We start from the raw sequence: 10,451 nt of genomic DNA on the forward strand, positions 1-10,451 counted from the left end.
TTCACTAGAGGTGTAGTACCGTTCCTGGAGAATGACGGGTCCCCAGGGGACAATCTAGCCCATCCTACTCGGCATCCAAAAGCCTCTAAGTCCAGTCCTCAGGTATCAAAATAGCAAGAGATTTTAAAGGACCTAAATATTCAACTACAGGGAATTGGTTACATTTCAGTAACAATTTATATGCAAATTTCTAGTGTATAGACAATTAAAATTCTGTTCCAAAATAACATATTCATAATGTATTATTAACTGAAACATGAGTTATAAAAGAGTCACTATAGTATGATACCAATTTTGAAAAATTATATGTTCGTATATACATAGGTGTTTATACACATACAAAATATAGTATATGGTTAGATAAGGGGCAGACAGTAGGCTCCAAAATATTTTAGAGATAGAGTTATAGGTGATATTTCCTTTTTTGTGTGTTACTCTGCAATTTCTTAATTTTCTGCAATTAATGAATATTGCTTTTATGAAAATATCAAGAATAATAAACCACAGTATCGAGTAATTGACCTAACGAAGCGATAGACTTCCTTGAGTGCTTATCTAGACAAAGCCTATCCAGGTTTTGACCTCAATCTCCTAACAAACAGTTAAAAAAACTGAAAAAAATAATTGAGGATTCACTCCAATTTATGTTTACTGTTTTTAAACTATCTACACGTATTACTTTTTAAATATAGTATGTATATTGAAAAAATACACAACGTAAGTTTTCTTAAGGATGAATCTTAAATTTTTAATTATTAAGAAGTGTTCTGGGGGCCAGCCCCATGGCTGAGTGGTTAAGTTTGTGCGCTCCGCTGTGGCGGCCCAGGGTTTCGCCGGTTCGGATCCTGGGCACGGACAGGGCACCACTCGTCAGGCCACGTTGAGGCGGCATCCCACATGCCACAACTAGAAGGACCTGATACTAAGATATACAACTATGTACGGGGGGGATTTGGGGAGATAAGGCAGGAAAAAAAAAAAGAAGATTGGCAACAGTTGTTAGCTCAGGTGCCAATCTTTAAAAAAAATAAGAAGTGTTCTAATCTTTTCTTCTTATACCACAGAGGATTGTCTTGTTCAGACATCATGATTGTACCATAGTCAATCAATTTGTTTGCAAAGTGTTTTCTCTCATGACTTATTCCCAGACGTATTACCATATAATTTGTCTTCCCTTCCCGTCGCTCTCCTTCTCTCTCCTTACTGAAATACCCACACCATCCACACTGACTTTAAGGTCAGAGGCGCTGCTGCTGCTGATTTACAGTGAGATCTTCCACAGCCCTCTCAGGGCACCCTGAAGCTTCCAGTATCATGGTGGTGCTACATTTGCTCTCTAAAGCCACGGCCCCAAATAACGTTATGTGCGTTTGTTTCTTCTGAGGCTGCATCCCAGTGATGAGATATGGAGGGCAAGGGAGTTGGGGATGGACTGCAAAGATAAGCCAGGAAGCGTTAAGACCCAGAGAATGTACTGAAAATTCCAGTAGTTTGCTTGTCTCGTCCTTACTCGGTGTTCTGAAGCAGAAGATTTCCTCTTTTGTCAACGTTTCATACATGACTCTACATCATGCCACCAAAATTTACATTCTTGAAAGTAATTAGCAAGTTGTCTTTTGGTACTCAGGCATGGTCACTTCAACTTTTTTTTATTTGCAGATTTGTGAGGAATATCAGTCATTTCCCCTCAACGCTGGGGGAGGAATAAATCTGTTAGAACATACTTGATGGGTTTGTTGTTTTACTGCTTATTTGGTGACGTAACTTGATAGGACATTCCAGATATCTTTAGAGGGAATTTAGTGTTCTCCCTGGCAGGCTCCTGATTAAGAGCACTTGCAGATGAGATTGCACAATCTGGGTAGGACGATGTGCTCCCATGGAAGTCTCACATCAAAGACGCCTGAACAGGCCACATTCCGGGACTGCAGGCAGGCCTGTGGGGCCCCTTGCTCTACCATTTGTCTTGCATATGAACACACATGTGTGTAAATTCACACATGTGCATAAGAGGGCATACACGTTTTGAGAGCTTCTGTATATTTTTGAGGATTCTGATTCTAATTTTCTTTCAGTCACCATCTGTGATATCAGTATATCCGATCACTCATTTCTGGATTGTGAACTAAAAACACCCATTATTTTAAAGGTGCAACAGAATTTTTTTAGTATTTTCGAAGACGAGGTACTTTTTTAACCCTGTGACATAGAATTTATAATAGGTTTTTTGAAAATCATGTTTCCTGGTGGATTTCACTCATTTTAAAGCTATACTTTCTTTATAATTTACATTTAAGAAAAATCTAATATAGAAGTGTCTTTTAAATAAACTCTTTCTGCATGTGACTTGAGAGCCTCTGCTTGTTCTGACAGTGGCTGAGATGTAGGTTTCCAAAAATGCTTAATTAGTGAATTTCCTACGTCTTGTAGGTACTGTATTCTCTTCTCCCAAATTATTAAGACTGAGATAAAATGCTTTTCTTTTAAATATTCTTTCAGATAGAGATGTTAAGATGTACAATTTGTCAGAGTCTGCTAGTTGTAATCAGTTTTGTTCTTGTGTCATTCTGCAATTAAGGGTCAAGGAGCCACTTATGTACATCCCGTGTAAGTATGGCCTTCTTTAGAAATCAGCTGGGGAAGCTGGGGTGTCCCTTCTGCTGAAGGACGTGGAAACTCTGAATGTTTTGTTTTCTATGCTCATCTCTCTTCTGTCCTTGTTTAGTCATTATCTTTCTAAATAACAATATTCCAGGGGATTTATAAAATTTCAACGAGTGAAAGTATCAACAACAATTTTGTCGGATGTGCACAGACAATGGGGAAGTTCACAGTGAGTTTTCCATTGTATTTAACAGCACCTTTCAACACATAGAATAAATTTTCTAAATTGTTGTTGCTATTAATTTATGTATTTACTTATTTACTTCTGTTGCTTTTTGGGCTTTAAACCTTATTTTCAGACTCAGAGAGGAACTGTCACGGAAAGTAACTTGAATTCCAAGTTCAAGGCTACACAAGTCTTGAGAGAGGCGTGGAGCCCAGAGACCCTGTCTAGTTCTCGGGATGCGGAAAGGAGAAAACACAAGAACAGAATACACCCCTATATCCTAAGTGGGCTGCCACATTTGCCACAACATTACTGTTCCTAAAACCCCTGTTTACAAGTCTGACAGCATGTGACAGCAAAGTACAGATGTCCTCATTAAAAATTTATTTTCTCCTTCCTTTATTTTTCTCTCCTAAGTTTACCAGGCTGGCCTCTCTTGTTTCTGTTGGGCTTTTCTCATTTACTGCGGAAGAAGTTCTGAGCTTGGCTTATCTGTTGAAAATTAAAATTGAGCTGGAGTCTCTGCAGGCTGAGGCTGAGCTCCCGGGCCTGAGGACAGGACAAGACTAGTTCTGAAAGAGGAATTTCCATGCCTGCGGCCTCCCACAGCTCACTCACACCAGTCAACACTCCTTCATTTGTGACTGGCTGATCCACGGGGCACCCTGGGTGGCAGTGTTGAAAAATGAGGCCAAAGAACAGCACTAAAGCTGCATTCCACAAACAGCTTTTGTCCCTTGGACTTTCTGTGCAGCACGCATGCCTGAGTATACTGTTATATTCCACGAGCACGACTGGCCTCGTCTATGCCATTCTCATATGCACGAAGTTGATCACTTAAATCTGCCAGTTTCTTTAGTCTCTGTTCAAATCTTAAGGTCCATCTGAAATTATTCTGAATTTCCAAATATATCAAGGTGAGCAGTGAGGAAAGGCAGAAGCTTAACTAATCTTTATGGAACACTTACCACTGTGTCCTGAGTATAATTTTATTTAGTTTACTCATTCAGGGTTACAAACTCAAACATCTATGGAAGCTAGACAAGTAGCATAAATGAGGGCAGTAGACTGGAAATAATTAGTAGGGAGGGGTGAGGATTGTGGTAAACTGGAGAGCACTGGTCCCAGTAAAGGGAGCAGCCTCGACTCTGGTCCTAGTGTGGACTGCCATGCGGGAATGCATGTTGACAGGTCTTCTTATTTTTAAGAGATGCTAGATATACAGATAGTTATATGAACTGTCCTTTGCTTTTAATGTTTTAATTGTTGGTAAATGATTTAAAAATGTACACCACACCTATGTCAGTGGGATCTGACCTTCAGGCTTGTAGGTCACAACTCTTACTTAAATCCATCAGTCCTCCATTACCTGTTTCTGTGCACACGTCCCTGGAAGCTCTTTGAGATGAGGGTGTGTCCCCTCTTTGTCTTTGTTCCTCCAAGACAGCTCATCTGATGGCCAGTCCCCAGCCCACCATCAACATAGAGGGATACCTGAGTTCTGTGTTGTCTATCAGACGAAGAAAACTCACTGTCACATGCTGTGAGACATGTAAACAGGGGCTTTTAGGAACAGTAATCCTGTGGCAAATGTGGCAGCCCACTTAGGATACAAGGGTGTATTCTGTTCTTGTGTTTTCCCCTTTCCCCATCCAAGAACTAGACAGGGCCTCTGGGCTCCATGCTGCTCGGGGTTTGTGGAGCCTTGAACACAACTGTCTTCCTAGATTTTCTGAAAGCATCAGCTGGTCAATGATGAGGTGATAGAAGAAGGCAAGTGGTTTGCAGGCAGAGAGGCAGGTACAGGGGAGCAAGGAACTGAAAAAGGGGTGCTGGAGGCAAGAGTTCCACAAATAGGGATGACTCCCAGCTTTCCTTCTTTGAGTACACTAAGGGGGTATCGTGTGTGTGTGTGTGTGTGTGTGTGTGTGTTCCAGACGTTGGAATGTCTGCCCATTCCTAACAGGTAAGGACACAGCATAGTCACAGCATATCAAGGGATCATGTTGGTTCAGATCATAAGCATTTCATATATTGGACCAATGACCTAAACGTTAGCACTAGCTGAGACCTCCGGTACCTCTGCAGGACCCTTTGGGGCTATGGGAGCCATAGTAATGACTGAGACTGACTTTTAGCCTGGCCAGGTGGCTCGAGGTTGGATTTAATTTTATTCAAAGGATATAAAGTACTGTGACATTTCTTGCACACCTGAGTTTATGGAGCAAAATTCATACCCACAAAACAATTATTAAGGAAATTACTCTGGACTTGATGCTGTATTTATGGCTGCAAAACGGAGAATGGACCCTGTGCTGAAAGAAACAACTTTTTTGCTTTTTGCATATCTTTGAAGTCCCTTTGTCAGTAGCAAACCTGCCCCCTGGTGGCGCTTTTGCTCATTTTTCCTTCCCTAGTTGGAAAGTGACACACTGAATGCTGACTGAATGAATGCTGTCATAAAATGTTGCAGAATTGTAGCATCACTGGTGTCATGGCTACTGCCTTCCACCAAACCAAGAAAGGCTCACCTGAGTAAGAAATTCTCAAAGGCTCAGATCGTTCCTTGTCTTCACTTCAAATGTGTTTCTGTTTCTCTTTCTTCGTCTGTCCTCTGGAGGAAGGCGGGTTCCTCATCTCACAGGAGTCTCCGTGGCGTGTCCTGCCTGGACTTCATCCCGCCTGCGGCAGCCTCACCACTTTCTTCCTCTCCTTGCATCCCCGCCCACCCTCTTCTCCCCTTTCTTCTCTCTCTCTGTCTCCTTTGTACGTTTTCACTCTTCTTTATTTCCTCTCTAAGATATTGCTCCCCTCAACTGATAAATAGTCCAGGCTCTGATATCCTTAAAGGAAATACTTTCATGATTTTCTCTTAATCTTGCTTTCTCTCAAGCTCCTTCCCTGTCTCTTTCTCCATTCTTTCGGACTAAACTTCTGAAAAGAAAAGCTTAAAATGTCTTACCCTGTTTAACAGTCTGGGTCATGGTTTATAATTTTGGACACTCATCTTGCTTCCAATATTTCACTATCGTAAACACTGAAGGATGAACATCCTCACGCTCACATCCACCTTGGCTTTTCTTATTTCCAGAAGATAAAGTGCTTAGAATGTAATTGCTGATTGTGAAAATCAAGGTTGTCTTGATCTTGACTCTGGGTATATATTGCGATACTGATGTTTAAGAAGGTTGTATCCATTTACAGTGCCACTAGTAAGGAATGAGTTTACAGGTTTCACTCTACCTGTGGCAACATTGGGTTTTGCCAGTTTGGGGGAAATATTTAGAAAGCTAAAAAACTCTATCTCAAGTCTGCTTTACTTTATTCTATTAATCGTTAGTGGGCTGAACAACTTTCTATTTTTTTCTTTACTGATTGTCTTTCTCTATGTATTCACTGTTTTGTTTTCATATTTTCCATATTTATACTTTGAGGTCTGATGTTTTCCTTATATATTTGAATGAGGGTATATGTAGTTTGAGTTTTAAAGCTCTTTTTATCGCGTGGAATGCAAATATTGCCCTCAGTGTAATGTCCTTTTTATTTCAGTCTTGCTATTTTTTCATTGTACAGAAGTTTTAAATTTTTTATGTATTCAAATCTGTCAGTCCTTTCCTTCATGATTTCTTCTGCTGCTTCAAAGCTGAAGTTACTGCTCTTTCACAAATCTGATAAATATTCTATTTCATCTCCTGCTGGTTTTTCTGTCATTCAATTATTTTTTGTATTTAACTCATTAATCCACGTGGAGATTATTTTTGTACACAGTGTAAAATATGGATCGAACCGTCTGTTTCCCCAAAATTATTATCTAGTTATTCCAATTTGATTTATTGAATAATTCTTCCAACACTTTTTATTATGGGCACCTTGTGTTATCATGCATTACATTTTTTTTAAAAACCACTTTATTCTATTTCTGGATTTTCCAATCTGTTCTATTGATCTCTGTTTCTACTTTTGTGCCAGGAACAAAAGGTTTTAATTGATATTGATTTATAATGGTTTCTCAAAGCTGCTGAAACTCCTTCTGGTTCTTTTTTAAAGCAGCATTTCATATATTTTAAATTTTTTGATATGTATTTCAGAAACTTTTGCCTTTGGTTAAAAAGACATCTTGTTAGGATTTTTATTGGAGTTTAAATCACCGGATCTGGAGCTAAACAAACCCTTCGCTGCTCATTGGCTGTGTAACCATGGGCAAGTTACTTAAACTTCCCCTGCCTGCTCTTTTTCATCAATAACGCAAAAGTAATAAAAAGTGCCTACCTTATAGGGTTTTAATAGGGATTGAATGGCGTAATCCATGTACCATGTGTGGCACAGAGTGAGTGTTCATTAAACACTAGTTTTCGTTATTATTAATCTTTTTGCCCCAAGTTTGAAGGACTACATGAGCTCAAATATTTTCTTCACACCTTTTTGTTTGTCTCCCTCCAAACTACCTTATATACTCTTACCATAATAAACTTTCTGAAATACCACCCTGATCATGTCACTCCTCCATGCTCCCCTTTGTCCCAAAGAGTCCATAATCATTCAGAATGCTGTGATCCATTTAACTCGACCTTCTTGCTTTGTGTCCTGCTAATCCTCTTCATGTCCCCTGCACTCTAGCCAACTCAGCCACCTGTTCCTGCCTTTGTTTGGAAAGCCAGCATAGTACTGTCATTAAACATGTTGCCTTGCCAGTCAGAAAAACTCAGGTTCAAATCCTGGCTTCATTATTTCTTTGTGGTGTGCCTTTTGGCAAAGTACATTACCACACCATGCCTCAGTTTCCTCATTCCATAAAATCACAGTAATAATGATGGGTTATGTATTTGTGGGGGTTAAATGAGATAGTGCCTGTAAACCATTTTCCACAGTGCTAAGTAGGACTGGCTACATAATTTGCAGAGCCTAGTGCAAATTAAAAAATTATCAAGAATTTCAAGATGATGACAGAAAAGCATTAAACCAAGCCTGGGGCCCTTGTAAGCACAGGGCCGTGTGCAAAGGCACAGGTTGCACACCTGTGAAGCCAGCCTTGGTACTGTACTGCGTGTTTAATAATAGGGGTGATTGTCGTATTCTTACTTCTTTGCATTTTCTCCCATTGCTACTATCACATGATAGATGCACAATAAATGTTTGCTGAATGAATGAATCAGTGAATAAAGGCATGAACTCAGGTGTTACCCTTTTGGGTGACTGATTACATGCTTGTAGTGATTTCCTAGGGACGTAGTGGCTCTTACATTCTTTGCCCATGAACTCACTTACAGAAGTTTTAAAAAATATGACCGCTCATTCTGAGAGTGTGATTGAGTTGGTCTAGAGCGAAGCCCTGGGATCGTCTCTTTTCCCTGACTTCCGATGTGCAGGCTATTCTGATGCGCAGCACGGGCTGACGGCCCTCACGTCTCATGAATGGTGATCTGTGTGGGGACTTCTCAGGATGAGGGCAGCTTGATAAGGAAGACATTTTAGGGGAGATGAACATCTTAACGGCTCTTCAAATGTTGCCATGGAGGAGGCCACTTCCTCTGTCTTCATGTAAATCTAGCAGAACTGGAGTTGTAAGTTGCTGTCTAATTGTGTTCTGTTGGCCAAATCATCAATAGTTCAGAATTCAAGAAAAAAATTAAAAAGTCAAAATTTACAGTTCTGACTTCAGATGGCTAAACCTCTTGGGGTTTTAGTTCAGACTTCTCCTACTCTCTATCTTTGAATCCTGCTCTGCATCTTATGAGAGTGTTCCCCTATTTAGGATTTCCTAGAAATGATACACCCCATCAGTAGGGATAATTCAAATGCTGAAAGCACAGCAGCAGAGCTTGCTTTGGTCGATTGTAAGATCATCAGCCTGACTCAGAATGGAGACTGTCTTTCAATGTGCAACCTGGGGGGAGACTGTTGTCCAGGCGGTACCAAGGTGGACCAGAATATTGTAGCTAGTGAACTGGGCCCTAATCACGTCTGTCCTGTCAGTTAACAATGCCTGAATGTAAAAAGCAAACAGGGACTCAGAATTCACATTTGAATCTGCCCATTCACCCAAAAAATATATATTGGGCACCTACTATGTGTCAGATACTCTTGCAGGTGCTTGGGGTGCATCCTTTTTGTTGAATAATTTCTCTGACAAAATGTGGATCGAGGGACTTAGAAAAATTATAATTAGAGACTGGAGTTTTGTGAAAGGTAACAGGAAAGATAAGAAAATATATAATAAAAATTGATTTGCTCCTCAGTTTTTACAAAAGAAAGCTCAACTTGGTTTTTAGTTTATAAAGCGGTGGTCTTACAGTTTTATTTTTCTCATGCTCATACATCGTAAGTCTAATCTAACAGAAGTATTGCAAAACTGAGTTATGTTTTCTGTTATACTCTAAATACCAGAATCTATCAGACCATGTCTTGGAAACTAGTTTCTACAGTGTATCTTCTTACAGTTTGAGCAAAGAAAATGCCTTGGAACCAAAATCTCATATTATAACTCTATTAAGAGGTTTTTTCTCTTTCATATCTTCAGTTATTATTTAAGAGGACTAAATTGTGAAAGTTTCTTAAAGTAATTTATTTTTTATTTACTTTTTGGTATGAAGTTTAAATATGAAATAGCTTCACTCTTAAAGACAAATATGAATACACTAAATATAAATATAATATATAAATATATATTAAATACAAATTTATGTCTTTGTAACATGCTTGTCATATTATTTTCTATCACAAAATTAATATTGAATAAATATTTTATTGCCTGATCTCCTCATTCAGAGGTTTAAACATAGTTTAGTAGTAATACCCTATGAAATTTTGGTTCTTTTTGTTACAAAGAAAAAAATCAATGGAAAGATAGTTTCTTTTGTATTATTGAACTTATAAAGCCATATTTTCCAAACATAGATAGCCACATTCTATATCTTTTCAAAAAACGTATTTTCTGATATCTGCACATTTCTTCATTTCATAGGTATGTTAACTTTCTTATGTAATTAAAAAATTTCTAGTCAAAAACTGACTGAAGATTTTATATGTATATTAATGCATAAACACATGCATATGTGTACATACACACACATATATAAAATGACACATATAACTAGAGTGTGTGTATACGCATATATTTATACACGCACACAGAGAGATTTTCAATGGAAGTCATAGAGTAGAAAGTATGTTGAAGAAAAAATAGTTTATAAGCTCACAAAAATATTTTGTTAAATTTCCAATCTCTGATTTTGGAAGTCAGTTTGTTGAACTGTAGAAGTCAGATATGCATTGTACATTTTCCCATCTAATGGCAATTCAGAAAATCACGTGAAAACTTTGAATATAGCCTTCCAAAGGAACCTTATGTTGAAGTACCAGGGAGAAAAGGAAGCTATTTTAAATGTTATGTCCTCACTCCTCTTTCGTTACCTAGATGACCACCACAAACCGGCTCAAACGAATCCACTTGCTTCTAGAATTGCCTCTACTCCAAGCCTGTCTCCTTACACTGTTGGTGGGCCGTGTAGAAACAGCCATCGAATCATGTTCTGCTGTTTAAAGACCTTCCCACTGCTTTCTCTATAAAATGGAGGTTCCTAAGCAGGGCAGTCAAGGCATTTGGTGACAGGGGCTTTGTCTC

At 38.9% G+C, this 10,451-nt stretch overlaps 1 protein-coding gene across 11 annotated transcripts in view; it reads left to right on the forward strand.

The window, feature by feature from the left end:
* GADL1 (glutamate decarboxylase like 1) overlaps positions 1 to 10,451 on the forward strand; it is a 158,046-nt gene that overhangs the window by 110,434 nt on the left and 37,161 nt on the right. The window lies entirely within an intron of this gene.

This window comes from Equus przewalskii, chromosome 15 (assembly GCF_037783145.1).
Source record: "Equus przewalskii isolate Varuska chromosome 15, EquPr2, whole genome shotgun sequence".
NCBI lineage: Eukaryota > Metazoa > Chordata > Mammalia > Perissodactyla > Equidae > Equus > Equus przewalskii.